Raw genomic sequence first — 22,338 nt, 5'->3', positions numbered from 1 at the left:
CTCCTGGATTTCTTTCAATGATTTTTGTGTTTCCCTTGCAAGGGCTTCTAACTTTTGATCCATTTTCTCCTGAATTTCTTTATGTATGTCCTTCATGTGTTCCTGTACCAGCATCATGACCAGTGATTTTAAATCCAAATCTTGTTTTACTGGTGTGATGGGGTATCCAGGACATGCTGGTAGAGGAGAATTGGGTTCAGATGTTGCCATATTGCCTTGATTTCTGTTAGTGACGTTCCTGCGTTTGCCTTTTGCCATCTAGCTCTCACTGGTGTTACTTGGTCTTGTCAGTGCTGGACTCACCAGTGCAAGCTGCCCCTTCCCCGTTGGCCTCTGGTGCACAGCTTATACCCTGCACTGCCTGTAGACAGGGTGCTGCTGTCCAGGCTGTTCAGATCCCGAAGCAGGCACCTGAAGGCTCCCGCTGGGGCCCGCAGGATTTATTGGAGCACACCGACTTCTCCCAGCTGGCCGCCTGGAAGCCCCCACTAGCCTCTTGAGGGACCTGGAGATGTGGTGCGGCCGCCCAGGCTGATCTGAAGCGGAGAGAGTTGACCTGAGGGCTTCTGCCTGAGGCCTTGCCCCAGATTGTGTCTGTGGACCAGATGGAACCCGTGTGCACCCCCAGGGAGCTCCAAAGGTGTATGCTGCTGTGACCTCCCCTGTGTTCCGCTCACTCCGCTGGGCAGCCGATTTCCCCAACCGTGCTGGCGCACACTAGGTTAGCCTGGCCGCCCAGGCCCTGAGTCCAGGCAAAAGCCTGGGAGGCCTAGGTCCGAGCAAAGTTCCCCTAGGGCTATGACTGTTAATTGGGTCTGCCAGGTGACCCGGATGGCGGGAGTGCGCATCCGCGCTCCCCGAAAGCACCAGGAGAGTCTGTTGTGCTAATAACCTCCTGGGCGGGTTGACACACAGACGGCCCACCAGGCCGCCCAGTTCTTGGGGTCAGTCCTGTGCCTTTTGGGGCCTAGACCCCCGTTTTGTTAGCCTCAGGCTACGCTTGTTAGCAGTCTCTGCCCTCCCGAGCACTCTGGGTCCTGTAGGCAAAATGGCGGCTTGTGCGCCGGCCAGGGCAAAAAAAACTCCTGGCTGGGTTGGCGCCCCGATGGCCACTCGAACAGCCCAGGGCCTGGGTGCAGGCCAACGCCCGTCAGGCTCAGACCCCTGCGGTGTTGGGCCTAGGATTATGTTTGTGTACCTCAGTCTGTCCGATCTCTGGAGCCCAGAATCAAGATGGAGGTGAGTCTCTCCTGACTGGCGGGAAGCCGAGTTCTCCACAGCAGTCTTATTTATAATAGCTAGAAGTGGGAAAGAACCCAAATGTCCCTCAGTGGAGGAATGGATACAGAAAATGTGATATATTTACACAATAGAATACTACTCAGCAATTAAAAATGAATTCATGAATCTCTTAGGCAAATGTTTGGAACTGGAAAATATCATCCTAAGTGAGGTAACTCATTCACAAAAGAACACACATGGAATGCAGCCGCTGATAAGTGGATATTATCCCAGAAGCTCTGAATACCCAAGACACAACTCACATATCAAATCATTCCCAAGAAGATGGAACGAGAGGGCCCTGGCCCTGGAAAGGCTTGATGCAACATTGTAGGGGATTACAAGGACAGAGAAGTGGGAGGGGGTTGATTGGGGAATGGGCAGAGGGAAGAGGGCTTATGAGACTTATGGGGAGGGGGGAACTGGGAAAGGGAAAATAATTTGAAATGTAAACAAAAAATATAGAAAATTTAAAAAATAAAAAAATATATGTTAATATATAATACTATATATTGTAAAGTTACATATACCAAGTTAATACATATTCATATTTTAAAATTTTTTTAACTTTTTTTATTTGATATATTTTTATTTACATTTCAAATGATTTCCCCTTTTCTAGCCCCCCACTCCACGAAAGTCCCATAAGCCCCCTTCTCTCCCCCTGTCCTCCCACCCACCCCTTCCCCCTTCCCCATTCTGGTTTTGCCGAATACTGCTTCACTGAGTCTTTTCCAGAACAAGGGGCCACTCCTCCTTTCTTCTTGTACCTCATTTGATGTGTGGATTATGTTTTGGGTATTCCAGTTTTCTAGGTTAGTATCCACTTATTAGTGAGTGCATACCATGATTCACATTTTGAGTCTGGGTTACCTCACTTAGTATGATGTTCTCTAGCTCCATCCATTAGCCTAAGAATTTCATGAATTCATTGTTTCTAATGGCTAAATAGTACTCCATTGTGTAGATATACCACATTTTTTTGCATCCACTCTTCTGTTGAGGGACACCTGGGTTCTTTCCAGCATCTGGCAATTATAAATAGGGCTTCTATGAACATAGTAGAACATGTATCCTTATTACATGGTGGAGAATCATCTGGGTATATGCCCAGGAGTGGTATAGCAGGATTTTCTGGAAGTGAGGTGCCCAATTTTCGGAGGAACCACCAGACTGATTTCCAGAGTGGTTGTATCAATTTGCAACCCCACCATATTCATTTTTAATTTTTATCTACAATTGTTACTACAACTATAACAACTTTAACTATGTATATAAAGTTATAATATATGTATATGTGTGTGTATTTACATCATTTCTACCCCTGCATCTCTTCCCATGGACCGTCTTCTCTCACACAAATTTGTGATTTCATTTTTAAATATATAATAATTATATAGTATACGTAAAATTATATATATACAAACTTTCGGAGCCCATGTAGTGTTTCTTATATGCCATATCCGTTCATGGTGAAGTACTTGAGATTTTGTCATCAATCAGGGCATCTTACTTTAGAGTACTGGTTCTACTTCTCTCAGCAGTCATTAATAGCATATGGCTATTCATCTAGGGCTGGGGCCCAGTGAGATAGCCATATTCATGTCATGTCAATCTGTATTCTTGTTATTCATGTCTCTTTTGGGAACCCTATCGTGGATATTTTATGGGTTATACTTCTCTGTTATATATAGAAAATTATCTTTTAGCAGATGATCTCAGTTTTTTAGATCTTAAAACCTTTCAAAATCATCTTTTGTGATATTCTCTGGACTTTAAGTCTAGTTGTGTTTTAGAAGTACCCATTGCAGTCAACATCACATGTCCCTTTGTTCTCTGCATTTTGGATACTTTGGAAATTCTGTAAATATCCCTATCTGATGCAAAATAAAGCTTCTTTGATGAGTCCTGAGAAGTACTAAATTTATCTATGGATATAAGTATAAGTCTTTAGAATGCAACTAAAAATTTTACTAGTTTAGGAAATTGGAATTAGTAGGTCTAATGTCTAAGATCCCACCAGCCATGAGTAGTTGACTAGGTTTATAGTATCAGGTATGGATTTACTTCTAATAAGCTGCCCCTAAGTCCAATTTTACATTTGTTGGTTATCCCCAAGATATATGCACCATTAGTACATGCTTAGAGATGTTTTGCATGGCTGGTCATTGTGATGGTTCACAGGCTTTACAGCTGAATAAGAATAATAATTCATTTTGTTCTTTATTGACAGATTACAAAAGACATCAACATACTCTTATGGGATTATCCTGAGGTCCCCAAGAATAACTGAATTCTTAACAAGAAATTCCAGTACCAGGCATAGGAAACTTCCCTTCAAGAAGTTGGTCAGGGGTATACAAGAGGCTCCAATACCAATATAAGCTGTCATTTTTTACCTTTGTGGCTTCGCAAACTTGAAGGTAAGTTCCTATTGTTGAAGACATTATACACTTCAGACACAGGACTTGAAAAAATCCAGTGTTAACTGAATATATTTATTAATTTTCTTTTATAGCTAACTGTATTCACTGAGACACCTTACAATCTGGCATTATATTAGAATAGAGAAGTCGTGAGACTCAGTATTAGGTACAACTCTTAAATATCCTGAATTTGATGCACCTAACAAAATAAAATAAAATCTTTTATCAGTGAGAAAATTTTCTTTTCTTTTCTAAACATATTTTAAAAGGCAGTTTATTGAGCTATCTTCCTAAATGTGGCTATCAAAATATTCCTTATGGACCTTTACATCTGTTAAAACTATGTTTTACATCTTTAAAATATCTCCAAGGAATTTAAGATTTTAAGCTCCAAATAACCCAGTTTCTTATGATATGTGATAATTAACTGTTGACTGAAAGAGTCTAAACTGGCTTTGAAAACACTCCCCTTCAGAGACTGATGATAATGTTGTAGAGAAGCTAACCTTAGGAGGATGATAAGAAATCCTTGCATATCTCTTACCAGACTTTGAGTTCTAGACAGTACAGCATCTGGATATCATGTCTGATTTGATCCATTTTAGCATAATCAATATGAAAATTGATCCAGGACAAAGATGAGAAGGAAGAACTGACAGAAGAGGATTTCCTTCTTGAAGACAAGATTTGAAAAGTGTAATTATAGAACAGTATATTTCTTTTCTTGCCTAAGCTTCTGTAATTAAAAATATTCACACAATATGTAAACTCTTCTTGACTAAGTAAGGCATTGATTGTCACAGTAAATTATTATATACTTTCCTAGACTGTATAGGCCATGGTGATTGTGTCTGATCACTTTATTGCATGTCCATATCATGTGACAAAATCATGGTGATACCTGCTCAGTATATGTGAATAGAGTCCATCATGAAAAGATGACATTACATGTACATGATGCACTAATGAAATTGTTGAGTGAACATTCACTGTTTAGTCTACAAGTCGTCCTTAAACATGTAATTATATTATATTATTTGTCTATCTATAATCTATATATCTTTTATTTATCTATGTGTTTACTTAGTGTGTGTGTGTGTGTGTGTGTGTGTGTGTGTGTGTCTGTGTTTCTTGGGAACTGAACTAAGGTTCTCAAGCTTATAGGCTTACAGAGAAACTATCATTAACTGTTAAACTATTTCTTTGGCCCTAAATTGTTACATCCAGTAAAGCATATTTCTAAATGCTTCATTTAAATTGTAAGTTAACTTCTCTGTGGTAAAAATTGGGCATATGTCTGGTATTTTTCTTGCCTGAGTTTAAATTCCATTTTCATTACTGACTACATGAACTTTTACAAATTACCCAACCTTTTGGTGACATACTCATCCCATCTATAGAGTACTTATTAAAGGAGGAAGAAAATTCATGTAAGCTTGGTGATGATTAAGCGAATTAATGAATGTAAGAGTTTTCAATGCCAGGTCACAAGTAACATATGTAATAGCTATTATTTTCTTCACTTTACTTACCCAAAACTGATGCTTTAAAAATATCCTATTCCTATGGACATGCAGATAATATCAGATAATAATACTGAGAGACTCAGATCATATTTTCTCTAAAATCTGATGTCTTTATCTCATTTTATATAGATTTTATAGGTTTTGAATATTATTTTTATTTAATATCCTAGGAGGAATATATACCAAGGTGCATGTTTAGAAGTCAGAGGAAAGCCTCCTACAGTTATGTCTCTCCCTCCACCATATGGGAAGGACCAAAGGATTAAGTGCATGTCTTTAGACATTTTTAACTATCTACATAGATTCTGTTCTCATTTTATCATTTGAAATATTATGACTTTCATCAACACAATGCTCATGTATTATTTGTAGTGGTAAATACCATTCTGTGATTTAATAAAATCCAATAGTAACAAGCTCTTCTGTTGTAATATTAGCATGTTACTGAAGTCCATCCTGACTTCAGTAACATACTAATATTTCCATTTCTTGAATTATCAAGTTTAGACATATTCATTACTTTTCTGCTATGAAATATGGAGACTTATCTCCCAAGTGTCCCTTTTATCTTCTTTACCTTCTTTCAGTTACCCAATAAGTTTTTATCAAAATTGTGCCGTTAAAGTAATTTTCAATGTTTACATTATGACAGCCAAGCAATTACATTTTACTCCTAAGTCAACACAAGCACAATATCAATTACCTTTTCCATGTGATACTTTGTGTTTTCCCAGATTTTTAATAATTTTAATTAAACTTGACTAATTTTCTGCTTCTATCATTAATTTTTTTCTCAATTAAGTCAACTTCAGTGCTATCTTCCATAGAGTTTCAGAACATGTTCTTTGTTGCTCAGGTTCCACTGGAGTCACTTCTTACAGTTCTTCAAGACCAAACTCCAACCTGAACCCCAGGCAAGTCCCACTTGCCTTGGAGGCTATAATCTCTTTTAATAGGTTGCTTTCCCTGCCTGTGTGTTCCACTCTTTTTTTTTTTTGTTCTAGTCTCCTTTGCTTGCCTCTTTGTTTTCATGACAACCACTCTTAGATGCTAGAAGATAAGTGTTGTGGAATATCATTTGTCCCTAAACATCTTTGTCTACCTCCATAGTTGATTGATCGTTTGGCTATATAGTAAACCCTACTTAGGTTTTCAGAGTTTCAAAAACATTGCTGCATTGATTATTTTCTAGCTTAGCTTAATGCAGCCACTTAAATTCAGAGATTTTAATTTAATCTAATTCCAGTATTTTATATTATCATCATGTGAGTCCTTTTTTCTTCTTCAATCTTTCTACAAAAATATTGGTCTGTAGTCCTGAAAAAGTTGTTGTAGTTTCTTATTTGCCTTTTTTTTTCTTCTTCGTTTCCCAAAAGTAACATTGGCCAAGATGTAATTTTCAGAATCATGATTTATTATCAAAATTTATATTATATATTTTTCAAAATATTCTGATTCAACATCCCCCCACTCTAGCCCCCTCCCTCCTCTCTGTTCAGTTCAATCCTTGCACACATCTCCTCTACCTCCAAACCTCACCTTCCTTTTCTTCTCAGTGGCCCCACATGCAAACAAACCCACCCTGAGAGGTCCAGTCTCAGCAGGATTAAGTGTATGCTTTGCTACTGAGGCCAGACAAGGCATCCCAGCGAAGAGAAATGGACCCAAAGGCAGGTAAACCATGTCAGAGACAGCCCCAACTGTTATGGGACCCACATGAAGACCAAGTTGAACATCTATTACATTAGGGGGCCTAGATCTAGCTCAATCATGCTCTTTGATTGGTGATTCAGTATCTCTGAGTCCTCATGGGCCTGGATTAGTTCACTCCGTAGGTCTTCTTGTATCCTTGATGCCTCCAGCTTCCTCAATCCTTACCTCCACTCTTCCACAAGATTCCCAAAGCTCCCCCTAACATTTGGCTTTGAGTTTCTGCATCTGTTTCTATCAGCTGCCAGATGAAGTTTCTCAGAAGATAGTTATTGCTCAGTTCCTGCCTGCAAGCAGAGCAAAGTATCATTGCCAGGAGTTGGCTCTCTTCCTTGGGGTGGGTATTCAAGTTGGGCCAGTTATTGGTTGGCCACCTCCTCAATTTCTGCTCCCATATTTATTCTTGAAAATCTTTTGGGCAGGACACATTTTGGGTCTAAATATTTTTGAGTGGGATTGGTGTCCCTTTCTTTCCACTAAAAGTCTTGCAGGAGGTGGCCACTTCAGTCTCCATATCTTCAGCTGCTAGGAGACTCAGCCAGGGTCACCCCCATAGACTCCATGAACCTCCCTGCCAGGTCTCCATCTAGTCCCAGAGATGCCCCCGCCACCTCCATTCAATTTCCATTCTCTTTCTCACATTTTATTGATCTCTCTCTCTCTCTCTCTCTCTCTCTCTCTCTCTCTCTCTCTCTCTCTCTCTCTCTCTTATATTAGGATTAGAATCTAAGACATAAACATACTAGAGATTAAACTTTTCATCAATACTATCATTTCCAAAAGTCTTTCCTTCTCTGCAATCATTGTCCTATCTACTACCTTGTTCTTTTTTAAGACTATGACAACTTCCCTATGTCTCCTAAGTTAAAGACTCTTGGCCACTTGCTGCTTGTTTCAGGCTTTCCTGCTCATTGTTTGCCCATGACTATAGACCAAGTTCTGGATCTATTGCTTGTCTCAATCTCTTTCTTTTACAATAAAGTTTTCTATCCATGCCTGGTGACCAGTGCAAATAAAGTCACTATGATGAGTAGAGACTCGGGACCAGCAGAACATCACTATGGAATCACTCGGTTCTGTTATCTTTATTCTCTTGTGTACTAGTGCTATCTGAGCACTTTCTAGGTATGTTACCTATTTAGATGCCATCCTCATCTTCCTCCCTCTATCAGAAAGTTATCAAAACTACCAAGAGCAGAGATGATGATCTCTTGTAGGCTAATTTTCTCACTTCTCTATTTTTTTAATTTTGAGATTCTATAAGAATATTGTCTTTAACTTCTCCACACTGCAAACTCTGTCCTGATAGGTGGAATGTGGGAGGGATGAGAACTAAGGAGAGAGAATTAAATAAGCAATCGGGATAAAAAAGAATCCCATAACTCTAGTTTCTTTTGACCTAAACTTTCTCCCAATATCAGGATTTAACTGAGGACTTCTAACATAGCCTATGGCTCAAGGTCATGACATTTTTAATGTTCTGCAACTTGGGCTTGTGTTTCCTTTTTTATCTCCTCAACTATAGGTGATTACCACATTCATTAACTCTTAGGTGCATATCTTTATTTCTTTTTAATTACCATAATTAATTGTACAAAATAATGGATTTCCTTATGACATTTTCGTACATACTTTTCATGCATATATATAACCTATTTTGATCCTATCCATCTATTACCCTCTCTTATCCCCTTCTTAACTCTCTCGGATTGCCTCTCCATATTTAATCATCTAAATTTGATATAGAAAAGTAAATATAATACTTTTCTGTCTAGCTTGGTTTATTTTGCTTAAGTTTCTCTTCATTTTCCTGCAAATAATATTATTTCTGTTTTCCTTGTGCCTGGATAATCACCTCTGTGTAGATGTCTGCAAAAGTTTGCTCATGTACTGATAGGCATGTAGGCTATGTCCTTTACTTGACTATGGAGATATTCATTTGGCTTCAAACATAAGTACTTCTAAAAATAAAAAGTCATTTAGAGTGGATAATACTGTAGATGTTTATATTTCACAGTTACTCTTATGTTAGTTTTGTGTTATAAGTACAATTAATTTGAATTATGCCTTTTGTCTCGCACATGCACTTTTGATACTGTGACTTGATTTTTATTTCCTGAAGATATGGGATGCTTGTATTCTGCTACTGTCTTTGGTGAATCTTTCTGACTGCTTCATCCATTTATGTAGAGTACAAGTGATGGTGTGTGCGTGATAATAAAGAGCAGTGATGCTTCTTCCAACTGTATGTCTTCATTTGACTGCTCTTATAACACTGATACAAGTCTATGAGGAAGTCCAAGCTATATGACAGACCATATGTAAGTGTCCTAGTCACTTGGCCCAGTCCACCTCCCAAATGACATGAACCATTTGAGATGGCCTCAGCCCTAGCCAGAATTGAGTTAAAACTGGATGCGCATCCTCAAGCTAGTGTTTAAATTATATCATACTAATACATGTAAAACTATTCCACTATTTGATGAACAGCCTATTTCTTTCTAGTCAATATGAGCTCAGAAAGAACCATTTAACATCGGTACTTCAATGGAGAAATTATAAATTCAATTTAAGAAAATGTCAATTATCCCAGAACTATTTCTCATGTTGAGTTATCTCTAGTATTTTGTGTGTTAACTTTCATCTTAAGTGTATTTGACTATAAACTAGACTTTTGACTTCCCAGAATCCTTTTGCTTCTGGTAACAGTACAGTAGTTTTTCTCCTTAACTATAGTCTTAATAAACAGACCAATCTTATGTCTCGTTCTCCTTGTTACTAGGGTATTGATAAATAATTCAAACTGGGTCATAACAAATTTCTCTCTCTGATATTTAGTTTGGACTGGGAGGCACAGTGTTTAAGAGAAGTCACCATCCATAAACCTAAGCCATGCCATATTGGGGAACTTGCTGTAAATGTGTGCCTAGGTTCCAAATTTTTTTTATCTGACCTTGCCAATGCATTTACTGAATTCTTCTTTTGAGGGTTTTGGAGCATTCCTATATTTTTGCTAATATTAGTTTTGCTCAAATTAGTCAGTATTTATTCTTGTTCAATCTACCAACAAATCCTAATTGGCCCGCTGACAATCTGATATTTTACTTCTAGTGTGTGGCACATTTATAGGCAGATCTAAATATATGTAGTGTAACTGTCTTAGGAATATTTTCATATCTTCTCATAAAATACTATCTCATTCTTAGAGCAGGATGAACTTAAAGGCATTAAGATCAGCTAATTGTCATTGTCTTTCTTTGAGATTTCACAAAAATATAAGGATATATTGGAATGGATTAAACAAGTTCTATAATAGTATACAATGAAATGCTCATGACATGAAGGCAAAATGTATTTCAAATAAGGCAATCAGATGTGCCTTCAATGGGCATCTAAATATATTAAACTTACTTACCTAGAAATGTAGTTAGTGACTTTTCTATAACCCATTAAATCTACTCACATGCTAAATTCATATATACTTTGGAGGCTATTCTCGTCTTCCAAGCATTTAGTTGGTGTGATACTGAACTTGAAGCATAGGGCTGTACATATAGGATGAGCCTTTGAACACATAAAGAAACTATAGTTATCCATGAAAAAGTCCAGAAGCCAACAAAAGAGTGTACTGAAGTTACTCTGTCTCCTGGAGCACTCCCTTTTATACATTGTTGTTGAGACTGCCATTATCACAAGTTGATGGGGGCCACTGGAGCCCTGAGCAGAAAGCGTAGTTTCTGATACATATAGCATGGCCCCTTTATGCCTTTTTTCTAATAGACATTTGTGATTCCAAACTTTTTATTTCTTGAATGACTACTTCAAAACTTTGCTATTTTTACTTAAGTAGCTAAAAGCAGTTATATATCTAGGATCCTTGCCTACAGTTTCCTTAGAGCATCAGGAGACAACTCTGATTTCTTTTCTTCTCTTCCACTGTTTGAAAATGCCTCAAACTGTGAAGCCAGAATCAGGCCTTAGCATGCCATCCTTGGTGTCTTAGCAAGTATGCATATGGGAACTCAAATCATTGGAGCTTTCTCACTTTCAACATATAGCTTTGGAGTTGTTTGTATCCTTATGCTAGTGTCTAGACATTTGTGTTTGGGATGATTATAGGTATAGGTGCTAATTTCAGGTTTTGGCTTTGTTGGATTGGTGCATTTGTTCCTTGGTTTCTGGTTCCTCTCTTGTTTTCCAGCCTGTGTGACCTATTGAGCAAGAGTTCTTCACTGAAATTGGAGGCTAGTCTTCTGGAAGGCCTCAATTTTCATCTTCTTGTCTCTATTTTCACCTTACCCTACCTCAGAAACTACATACACACAACCCTTTCACCATTCCTGACTACTTTCCTCAAGGCTTTGTATGAATGAAATCCAATGACACACACTAAAGCTAATAAATCCAAATTCTACTTTTTGTTCATGTTCTATCCCTCTTGCTCTCTCTCTTCCCCCCTCCCTTTCTCTCTTACCCTCTCTTCTTCTCTACCTCTCTTTCACTCCTCCTCTCTCCTTCCCTTGCTCTCCCTCCCTTTCCTTCTCCCTCCCTTCTCTCTCCTGTTTTTCCTGCTCATGATCTTATGCTTAGAGATTTTCTACCCTGCTGCCATCTTCATCATCTAAGCTGATGAGCTTAGCTACACAGGGTCAAAGCAGACTTCTAGTCACCTTGGCACCCAGGAATCCATAGCATTATGTTAAGAAACTTTAATGTTGTCATTTATGCCCGTTACCATGACACCTGATACATGTTGCACAATGCCAGAGTAAATCAGACTTATTTTTCCTTCTTCAGACTTTTGACAATCAGGACTAGGTCTTATTTTATTTTATTTTAGCTTCCTGAAAATTTTATATACCCTGGATCCCCTGGGAATTATATATATATATATATATGTGTGTGTGTGTGTGTGTGTGTGTGTGTGTATGTATGCATGTATGTGTATGTGTGTGTATATGTATATAAATATGTATATATATGTGTGTATATGTATATAAATATGTATATATATATGTATATATACATATATATATATATAATTCACAGACAATGATACTATTAGGCATGTATATACACAGGCCAGCCTTGTTCTAATATATGAATCATGACTTCTATTTCAATGCCCATAAGGACCAAAGGGACCTTTAGGAGAACGGTATGCCATTAACTCACCTTCTGGCATTTTAACAGTTATCAGCTGTACAGTTTAGTTTTATTACAACAGACATTATTGTGATAACTTTTCCTACTTTATCTTTGCAATTTATTGGAGCAGTTAATTTCTCAAAAAGTAAGAACATTTTTTTCTCATTAGAAATTCCTTCATGGCCTCTTTAATACATGTTCTTCGCTATTTAGAAGAACTGCTGATAAGTGATTTTGACTTGTATCTTCAATAATAGGAGATGTTTACTAGACCATCTAAACAGTCCCATAAAGCCTAAAGAAATAGAAGGAGTCATAGAAAGTCTTCCAACCAAAAAAAGCACAGGACCAGATGGTTTCAGTGCAGAATTCTACCAGACCTTCAAAGAAGAGTTAACACCAATACTCTTCAAACTATTCCACAAAATAGAAACAGAAGGAACACTACCCAATTCCTTCTACGAAGCCACAATTACGCTGATACCAAAGCCACACAAAGATCCAACAAAGAAAGAGAACTTCAGACCAATTTCCCTTATGAACATCGATGCAAAAATACTCAACAAAATTCTTGCCAACCGAATCCAAGAACACATCAAAACGATCATCCACCATGATCAAGTAGGCTTTATCCCGGGAATGCAGGGTTGGTTCAATATACGGAAATCCATCAATACAATCCACTACATAAACAAACTCAAAGAACAAAATCATATGGTCATTTCATTGGATGCTGAAAAAGCATTTGACAAAATTCAGCATCCTTTCATGCTTAAAGTCTTGGAGAGAACAGGAATTCAAGGCCCATACCTAAACATAGTAAAAGCAATATACAGCAAACCGGTAGCCAGCATCAAACTAAACGGAGAGAAACTTGAAGCAATCCCACTGAAATCAGGGACCAGACAAGGCTGCCCCCTTTCTCCTTATCTTTTCAATATTGTACTTGAGGTACTAGCTCGGGCAATTCGACAACATAAGGAGGTCAAAGGGATACAAATTGGAAAGGAGGAAGTCAAACTATCATTATTTGCAGACGACATGATCGTCTACCTAAGTGACCCAAAGAACTCCACTAGAGAGCTCCTACAGCTGATAAACAACTTCAGCAAAGTGGCAGGTTACAAAATCAACTCAAGCAAATCAGTGGCCTTCCTATACTCAAAGGATAAGCAGGCTGAGAAAGAAATTAGGGAAATGACCCCCTTCACAATAGCCACAAACAGTATAAAGTATCTTGGGGTGACTCTTACCAAACATGCGAAAGATCTGTATGGCAAGAACTTCAAGACTCTGAAGAAGGAAATGGAAGAAGACCTCAAAAAATGGGAAAACCTCCCATGCTCATGGATCGGTAGAATCAATATAGTTAAAATGGCCATTTTGCCTAAAGCACTATACAGATTCAATGCAATACCCATCAAAATCCCAACTCAATTCTTCACAGAGTTAGAAAGAGCAATTATCAAATTCATCTGGAACAACAAAAAACCCAGGATAGCTAAAACTATTCTCAGCAACAAAAGAAAATCTGGGGGAATCAGTATCCCTGACCTCAAGCAATACTACAGAGCAATAGTGTTAAAAACTGCATGGTATTGGTACAGTGACAGGCAGGAGGATCAATGGAACAGGATTGAAGATCCAGAAATGAACCCACACACCTATGGCCACTTGATCCTCGACAAAGAGGCTGAAAACATCCAATGGAAAAAAGATAGCCTTTTCAACAAATGGTGCTGGTTCAACTGGAGGTCAGCATGCAGAAGAATGCGAATTGATCCATCCTTGTCTCCTTGTACTAAGCTCAAATCCAAATGGATCAAGGACCTCCACATAAAGCCAGACACTCTGAAGCTAATAGAAAAGAAACTGGGGAAGACCCTTGAGGACATCGGTACAGGGAGAAAGTTTCTGAACAGAACACCAATAGCGTATGCTCTAAGAGCAAGAATTGACAAATGGGACCTCATAAGGTTACAGAGTTTCTGTAAGGCAAAGGACACCGTCAAGAGGACAGATCGGCAACCAACAAATTGGGAAAAGATCTTCACCAATCCTACATCAGATAGAGGGCTAATATCCAATATATATAAAGAACTCAAGAAGTTAGACTCCAGAAAACCGAACAACCCTATTAAAAATTGGGGTACAGAGTTAAACAAAGAATTCTCACCTGAAGAACTTCGGATGGCGGAGAAGCATCTTAAAAAATGCTCCACTTCATTAGTCATTAGGGAAATGCAAATCAAAACAACCCTAAGATTTCATCTTACACCAGTCAGAATGGCTAAGATTAAAAATTCAGGAGACAGCAGGTGTTGGAGAGGGTGCGGAGAAAGAGGAACACTCCTCCACTGCTGGTGGGGTTGCAAATTGGTACAACCACTCTGGAAAGCAGTCTGGCGGTTCCTCCGAAAACTGGGCACCTCACTTCCAGAAGATCCTGCTATACCACTCCTGGGCATATACCCAGAGGATTCCCCACCATGTAATAAGGATACATGCTCTACTATGTTCATAGCAGCCCTATTTATAATTGCCAGATGCTGGAAAGAACCCAGGTATCCCTCAACAGAAGAGTGGATACAAAAAATGTGGTATATCTACACAATGGAGTACTATTCAGCCATTAGAAACAATGAATTCATGAAATTCTTAGGCAAATGGATGGAGCTAGAGAACATCATACTAAGTGAGGTAACCCAGACTCAAAAGGTGAATCATGGTATGCACTCACTAATAAGTGGTTATTAACCTAGAAAACTGGAATACCCAAAACATAATCCACACATCAAATGAGATACAAGAAGAAAGCAGGAGTGGTCCCTGGTTCTGGAAAGACTCAGTGAAACAGTATTTGGCAAAACCAGAACGGGGAACTGGGAAGGGGTGGGAGGGAGGACAGGGGAAGAGAAGGGGGCTTACGGGACTTTCGGGGAGTGGGGGGGGGCTAGAAAAGGGGAAATCATTTGAAATGTAAATAAATTATATCAAATAAAAAAAAAATAACAAAAAAAAAAAAAAAAAAAAAAAAAAAGAAGCTTGGCAAACCACTTAGGGGTTGAAGCCATTTCTTAAAACCATCCCCACCTGATTAATTTCTGCCCCATTACTGCCATCAGCATTCAGAAGGTTCCCGAAGAGCAATGCCCAGTCAAGTGTACCTGTGTACTTCCGAAGGACAAAGCTTTACTTCATTACATAGAACGTATTTTCTAGGGTTTTGGTTTTCTCCCTTTGCTCATTTAAGTCTACCATTTGACAGAACTGAGTGTAAAGACTGAAAGACTGTCTGCATTAAAATGGGAAGGATTTCAATTACCTGATAAATATAAACTAGGTAAATTGTCCTCTTTGTCAAATGAAGCAGCAAAATTCACTCACTATTTCTGTGTCCCTTTGAACTGGTGCATTTGATGAAGACATAACCTTCTCTTCTGTTTATTATCTTTTTTTATGTTTCCTGTCTTCAGGACTTTGATGTCTCTGTGTTTACTTGTCCATTTGTGGGATCCTGACAGGACTCTAGTAAGATAAATGAGAAGAATAGAAAACATGAACAAACTGTTTCAGCCATTCAAGTTCAGTAAATGTGAACAAGGAGAAAAGGACGTACAAAAGTGTCCAGTGAGATACACAGAACAAATACTAAAGATCAGAAATAAAGACCAATTGAGTGTTTGAAAATGATAAGAAGTTAGCTTAGTATGGTGGTTTGAATAAGACAGGCCTCCTCAGTATCATATATTTGAATGCCTACTCATCTGGGAGTGGCACTATTAGGAGGTGTGTCCTTGTTGGGGTGGGCAGGGCCCTTTTGGAGGAGGCATTTCACTTCTGGTGAGATTTGAGGTTTCAAGGGTACAGTCAGGCCCAATGTCTCCTTCTTACTGCTGCCTATGGATCCAGATGTAGAACTCTCGGCTCCTTCTCCTGCACATCTGCCTGCTTGCTGCCATGTTCCCCACCTTACTGACGATGGACTAAACCTCTGAAGCCATAAAACAGTCCCAAGTAACTGATTTCCTTTATAAGAATAAATGGTGATGGTGTCTCTTCAGGGGAATAGAACACTGGCTAAGACTCATAACCAAGCACAACTCACATGATAGCTACATGGAAACCTGATTCTTGGGTGTTGTAATGTTCCTGTGTCCACTGAGAGACTTTTTTTTATAAGTCTCACAGAATTTCAGATTCAGAGCCCAGGACATATATGAGATTTATAGGCAACAGAGCAGTTGTGGGAATTTCTTCAAATCCATTTAGATGTTAATTACTGATACAATATTAGCAACTATTTTAACACTAATGAAAATCTACCATGTATCTCCAAGCTAAGACTGGAGCAGACATTATCTATTCACTTCATTCTGTAGTTAATTATCATTATTCTGTTGCTCCTGCTTCAAAGTAATGGAAGCAGACATAGAAGTGTGCCTTCTCTGTGTATGTAAGCAGTAAATCACCTGCGGATTTTTGGATTTGTCTTATCCACCCTTTTCTGTTTGCTTAAGAATGGTTCGTCTGCAATGTCTACTCTTTTAGTCTTGTGTCCATCAAGGTTTCCAAATGAGTGATATACTCAAAGTTTTATATTGTTTATTTCATTTAAAAAAGCTTACTTTCAATTGTATTTCTGTTTATATAGCAAAGGCTATTCAGGAAGTTTAACTTTCATTATTTTTTTACATCTAATCATTCCAAAAGTTGTGGACATTGTGCAAATTTTACATCTATCACAATAGTATGTCCAAGGCACTACATGATAAATAAGACTCATGGATTCTAGCTTCAGCTTGCTTACACCAAGGATCCCAATGCAGAGTGACAACAGAGCCTGAAATAAGTCATGAGCACTTATGTGTTTTATGGGCTTTCCTTGAAAGACATGAACTCAAGGATTTTTCCCTCAAATATTAAGTATGAAATTAACACTGGGAATTGGTAAAGCAAGAAAGAGCAACACCAACAAAGTTTGCATGGCGTAGAGCTAATTTCAGAGAAAAGGGTGAAAGGAAAACAGAATGAGCCAGAAAGAACAGAGAAGAGAAAGTCAACCACCTGCTTTGTAAGATAATCCAAAGTAAATACTGTAAGTTTATGAAGAACCAATAAGCACCTAGCAGAAGAGGAAACTACAGAAATCTTGATATTCTAATTCTAAATTACTGATACAAGAGAAACAGGCAGTATGTGGCATTAAAGGCCACAAGCGTTTCTAAGTAGCTCCATGAATTTATGCTGCTTGAGTATTATATAGGATACTAAAACATTTCTCACCCTCCAACATAGCTCAAAATGCAGCAGTAAGGGCAAATTCTGACACCTTAAAAACATCTCTAATGGTCAATGTTGAGAAGCAATTTGTCAATTTTAACCCTATTATTTAGAAAATAAGAAGACTAAATTCCATGCTGCAAGGATGTTATTTGATTTAATTAGTAGATCCTGTTTCTGATACCAATCATAATTTGGATATTGCCCAATTTGCTATAACAATATTCTTTCTTCTTCCTAACTAACTCTAGAGTGTTACAGAATGGAATCTTTATTTTAAAGGGGGGAAAGAACTTCAGTATAATTGAATTTTCTTAATCCAATGGTATTTGAAAGCAGGCAAACAAAGAAAATTAAAGTTTTTCACTTTTTTTTTTTTCCAAAATGTGATATTGAGCAACAAAAGCCAAGAAAAAAACCTGGTTGCTTGTGTCTAAGATCAGAGCATAAAACAATCAACAAGACACAGTTTTTTACTATGTAGAAAGAGAAGAAAGAGTAAGAAAAATTAATAGTACATCATGGAAAGAACCATCACATGAGGTCACCCGAAGATGAACTGAAAAACGTAATTATCTTATTTGCAAAGGTAAATTTATGCTTTACTTTCTTTGCAAAGATAAATTCTAACTTTTTATTTTCTCCTAGATTAGTGTTGATTGCAACCATTCTCTACAATTCCTGTTCATTTCTTTTCTTCCTTGAGTCAGTGTAACCTAAAGGCAAATTATACCATCTCAACATGGTTACATGAGGTCTCAGGTCTCCTTTTTATCTGAACTACAAGAGGAATTCATCAATCATTATGTTTGAAGACATAAATGTCAACTCATTCTAATATAAAAATACATTTTGAACTCTAGATATTGTATGGAGTTCATTTGGCAAATATTTGGAGTCATAAGCTTGTGATACTACCATCATAAACATAAATTGAAAACAGACACCTTACATTTGAATACTGAAAAATATTCTAAATAACTGTGCATGTTTGATCTATACTTATGGGCTATTCAATTCTTAAGAACAAAAAGATTCCTCTCTAATGATCATCCATTCACAAACATCAACAAAACTTCCATTGACATCTGAATCCATGATTAAAGAGAACACAGGTCTTCCATTCAAGTACCACAGACTAATCTGCTATAAGATAACTCAGAACAAGGGCACAAATGTGCTTTAAGGAGGTATGTGGAAATATGAAAGCAAATGGTTGTTAGAATGAAAGATCTATTACAATTAAAGAATTAGACAGCCAGAATCTAAGTATGGCAGAGTCTTGGTGCCAACAAATACTGAATAATTTAGTGAATGAATGCATGCTGAAAGTGATGAATGTTCAATGTGTTCACTTCAGGCTGGTCTAAATCATAAAGACCTTGGAAAATTAATTTAAAACCTCAAACCATATGATTTCCATTTCTATGTAGAGCTCTGTCACTGCTCTAAATGCCCTCAAAATATTTTCCCACTAAGCTCTTTATTAATCTGCCCTCGTCTATCATGTTTCCTTATCCTTGAGGGGAAGGAGATGTGCCATTCATGGCTATGTACACCTCTGCAATTTTACTCAATAATAGTTTCTTTTTTATACTTATTGTATTATATTTGTGAGAGTTTCATAACTGAGTACTGTATTTACATCATTTCCTAACCATCTTGTCTTCTCTAGTTCCTTCTATGAGTTACATTTTCCCCCAATTTTTTCCAGATTCATGACACTTTTATAATTATTTTGCCATATATTGTATACCTACATATTATTTTTATATATTTCTATATAAGTTATATAAATTTTTTATTGTATCTTACATAAAAATAATGATCATAGTTTTGTCTCTATATATTTATGTATAATATTTTATACAAATAATATTTTATGATTAAAATTATATATATGTATTAATATATATGTATATATATGCACATATGCATCTACATATGTATACACATATATACCACCTGCTGAATCCATTTTTTGTAGCTCATATGTTTATCTGTTTAAGGCTGACAGTTTAGTATTTGATAATCTATTGTTCAGCTTTTCTCTGGAGAAGACCGATTCTTTCTGTCATGGCAGCCATTAATTGTCTGTGGCTTTTCATACAGAAGTGTGCCCTGCAATATTTTCTCCTCTACATGGGGATTTCACCTGGTGTGGCAAGTTGTCAGCTGTTAGGCAGCTCCCACTTAGGCTGCTGTAATCATACTATTTAATGGATGCAGTTTCCTGGGATATATAGAAAACACTATCTTATAGAAAATCTCTTGGTCCCCTCACTCTTACAATCTTTCATCCCCTCTTCCCTGATGTTTCAGGAGTCTTATATGTATGGGTTATGTTATGGATTTATGAACTGGGCATGGGCTCAAAATGGCTAGATGTGGCTTTTTTTCTGGTGGTTTCTATTTGCTTCAGAAGGAACCGTTGTTGATAAAGAATTAATTCTCTTGATTATAAAGTCTATGAAAACAGAGTCAACCATATTCAATAATCCCTATTACATAGCATAAGTCATAACATATGATGAGAATGTAGCCATTGTTCAGAAGTGGAGTCAAAATTGGGAAAATATGTTTAATAAATTGTTAGGCTGCTATTCCAAAGAGAACTCTGACTATATTATACTTCACTTCCAAAGATTGCCACTGAACATCAAGCAGAGTTTAAAGTTCTTAGAGTAGTAATGAAAGGTTTTCCACTTCCTTTCCAACCGAAGGTTCGTTCAAATTTAGAAATTTCCAGAACATCAGAATTTTATATTTTTAGCTGTGTTCAAAGGCTTTGCAGATCAGAATTTCTTGAGGCCATCATATCACTTTCTAGTAACAGTCTATCTATCTGTGAAGTCCAGTTTAATTTCTTCTTTCTCAAAGGAAACATTTCTTATCCTTCTTTGCTTTCTCTCCTTTGTTTATTCACAGCTTTAAACTCTTCTGGGTTATAGAGTTGATTAAAAAAAAAACTTGCCATTTGTTAAATGTAAATTCTAAATGCGTTTCACTTCCAAATTCAGACTATTAGTTCCTGGAGGGCAGGGACTAATTCCTGCTCCTCTTCAGAGCTTCAATGTCCCAAGTTTATAGAATATATAAAACGTTTGATTCATTTTCCTAGTAGCTATAGGTTAACATGCAATGAGATGTCTTAATCAGTCTCAAATATTTCTCTCTGCATGCAATTATTTTCCTTTTTGTTTGTTTCATAGAAACATAGACAATAACATGCAGTGACAGCATTCTTTTTATTTATTAGATATTTGCTTTATTTACATTTCAAATGTTATCCCCTTTCTTCATTACCCCTCCGAAAACCCCTTATCCTATCCCCACTTCCCCTTTTCAGCCCCCTCTTGAATTTCCTGACTTGCATTCCCCTATTCTGGTAAAACAAGCCTCCACAGGACCAATGGCCCCCTCCTCTCATTGATGTCTGAAATGGTCATCTTCCTCTACATATGTAACTGGAGCTATGGGACCCTCCATGTGTACTCTTTGGTTGGTGGTTTAGTCCCTGGGAGCTTTTGGGGTACTGGCTGGTACATATTATTGTTCCTCCTGCAGGGCATCAAACCTGTTTAGCATCTTGAGTCCTCTCTCTAGCTGCTCTATTGGGGACCATATGATCATTCTATTGGTTGGCTGTGAATCATGGGTGTTTTGATCCACTTTCCAATAAAGATCAAAGTATCACACCTTAGTATTCTGTCATCTTGAGCTTCATGTAGTCTGTGAGTTGTGTCTTGGGTATTCCCAGCTTTTGGGCTAATATCCACTTATTAGCGAGTGAATGCCATGTGTGTTCTTTTGTGATTGGGTTACCTCAGTGAGGATGATATTTTCTGGCTCCATCTGTTTGCCTAAGAATTGCGGGAATTCATTGTTTTTAATAGCTGAGTAGTACTTTATTGCGTAAATGTACACATTTTCTGTATCCATTCCTCTGTTGAAGGACATTGGGGTTCTTTTCAGCTTCTGGCTATTATAAATAAGGCTGCTATGAGCATAGTGGACCATGTGTCCTTATGACATATAGGAGCATCTGGGTATATACCCAGGAGTGGTATAGGTGGGGGGGGTCCTCAGGTTGTGCTATGTTCAGTTTTCTAAGGCACCACCAAACTGATTTCCAGAGCGGTTTTTACCAGCTTCCAATCCCACAAACAATGGAGGAGTGTTCCTATTTCTCCACATCCTTGGAGTTTGATGTTGGTTTGCTGAATATTGCTTTTAATATGTTTAGGTATCAGCCTTGAATTTCTGATCTTTCCAAGACCTTTATCATGAAAAGGTGTTAGATTTTGTCAAATGGTTTCTTGGCATCTAATGAAATGATCATGTGGGTTTTTTTTCTTTGAGCTTGTTTATATAGTGGATTACATTGATTTATTTCCATATATTGAACCATCCCTGCATCCATGGGATGAAGCCTGGTCATGGTGGATGATCGTTTTGATGTGTTCTTGGATTCAGTTTGCAAGAATTTTACTGTGTATTTTTGCATCGATATTCATAAAGGAAATTGGTCTAAAGTTTTCTTTCTTTGTTGGATCTTCGTGTGGTTTAGGTATCAGAGTAATTGTGGCTTCATAAAACAAAATGGGTAGTGTTCCATATGTTTCTATGTTGTAGAATAGTTTGAAGAGTATTGGTATTAGGGCTTCTTGGAAGGTTTGATAGAACACTGCATTGAACCCATTTAGTCCTGTGTTTTTTTGGTTGGGAGACTATTAATGACTGCTTCTATTTCTGTAGGGGTTATAGGATTATTTAAATGATTTATTTGATCCTGATTTAACTTTGGTACCTGGTATCTTTCTGGCATCTGGAAATTGTCCATTTCATCTAGATTTTCCACTTTTGTTGAGTATAGGCTCTTATAGTGGGATCTGATGACTTTTTGGATTTCCTGAATATCTGCTCTTATGCCTGCCTCCCTTTTATTTTCTGATTTGCTGATT

The sequence above is a fragment of the Apodemus sylvaticus genome, chromosome 11 (assembly GCF_947179515.1).
Source record: "Apodemus sylvaticus chromosome 11, mApoSyl1.1, whole genome shotgun sequence".
Taxonomy (NCBI): domain Eukaryota; kingdom Metazoa; phylum Chordata; class Mammalia; order Rodentia; family Muridae; genus Apodemus; species Apodemus sylvaticus.
The sequence above is the reverse complement of the archived record's forward strand: the minus strand, read 5'-3'. Positions refer to the sequence as shown.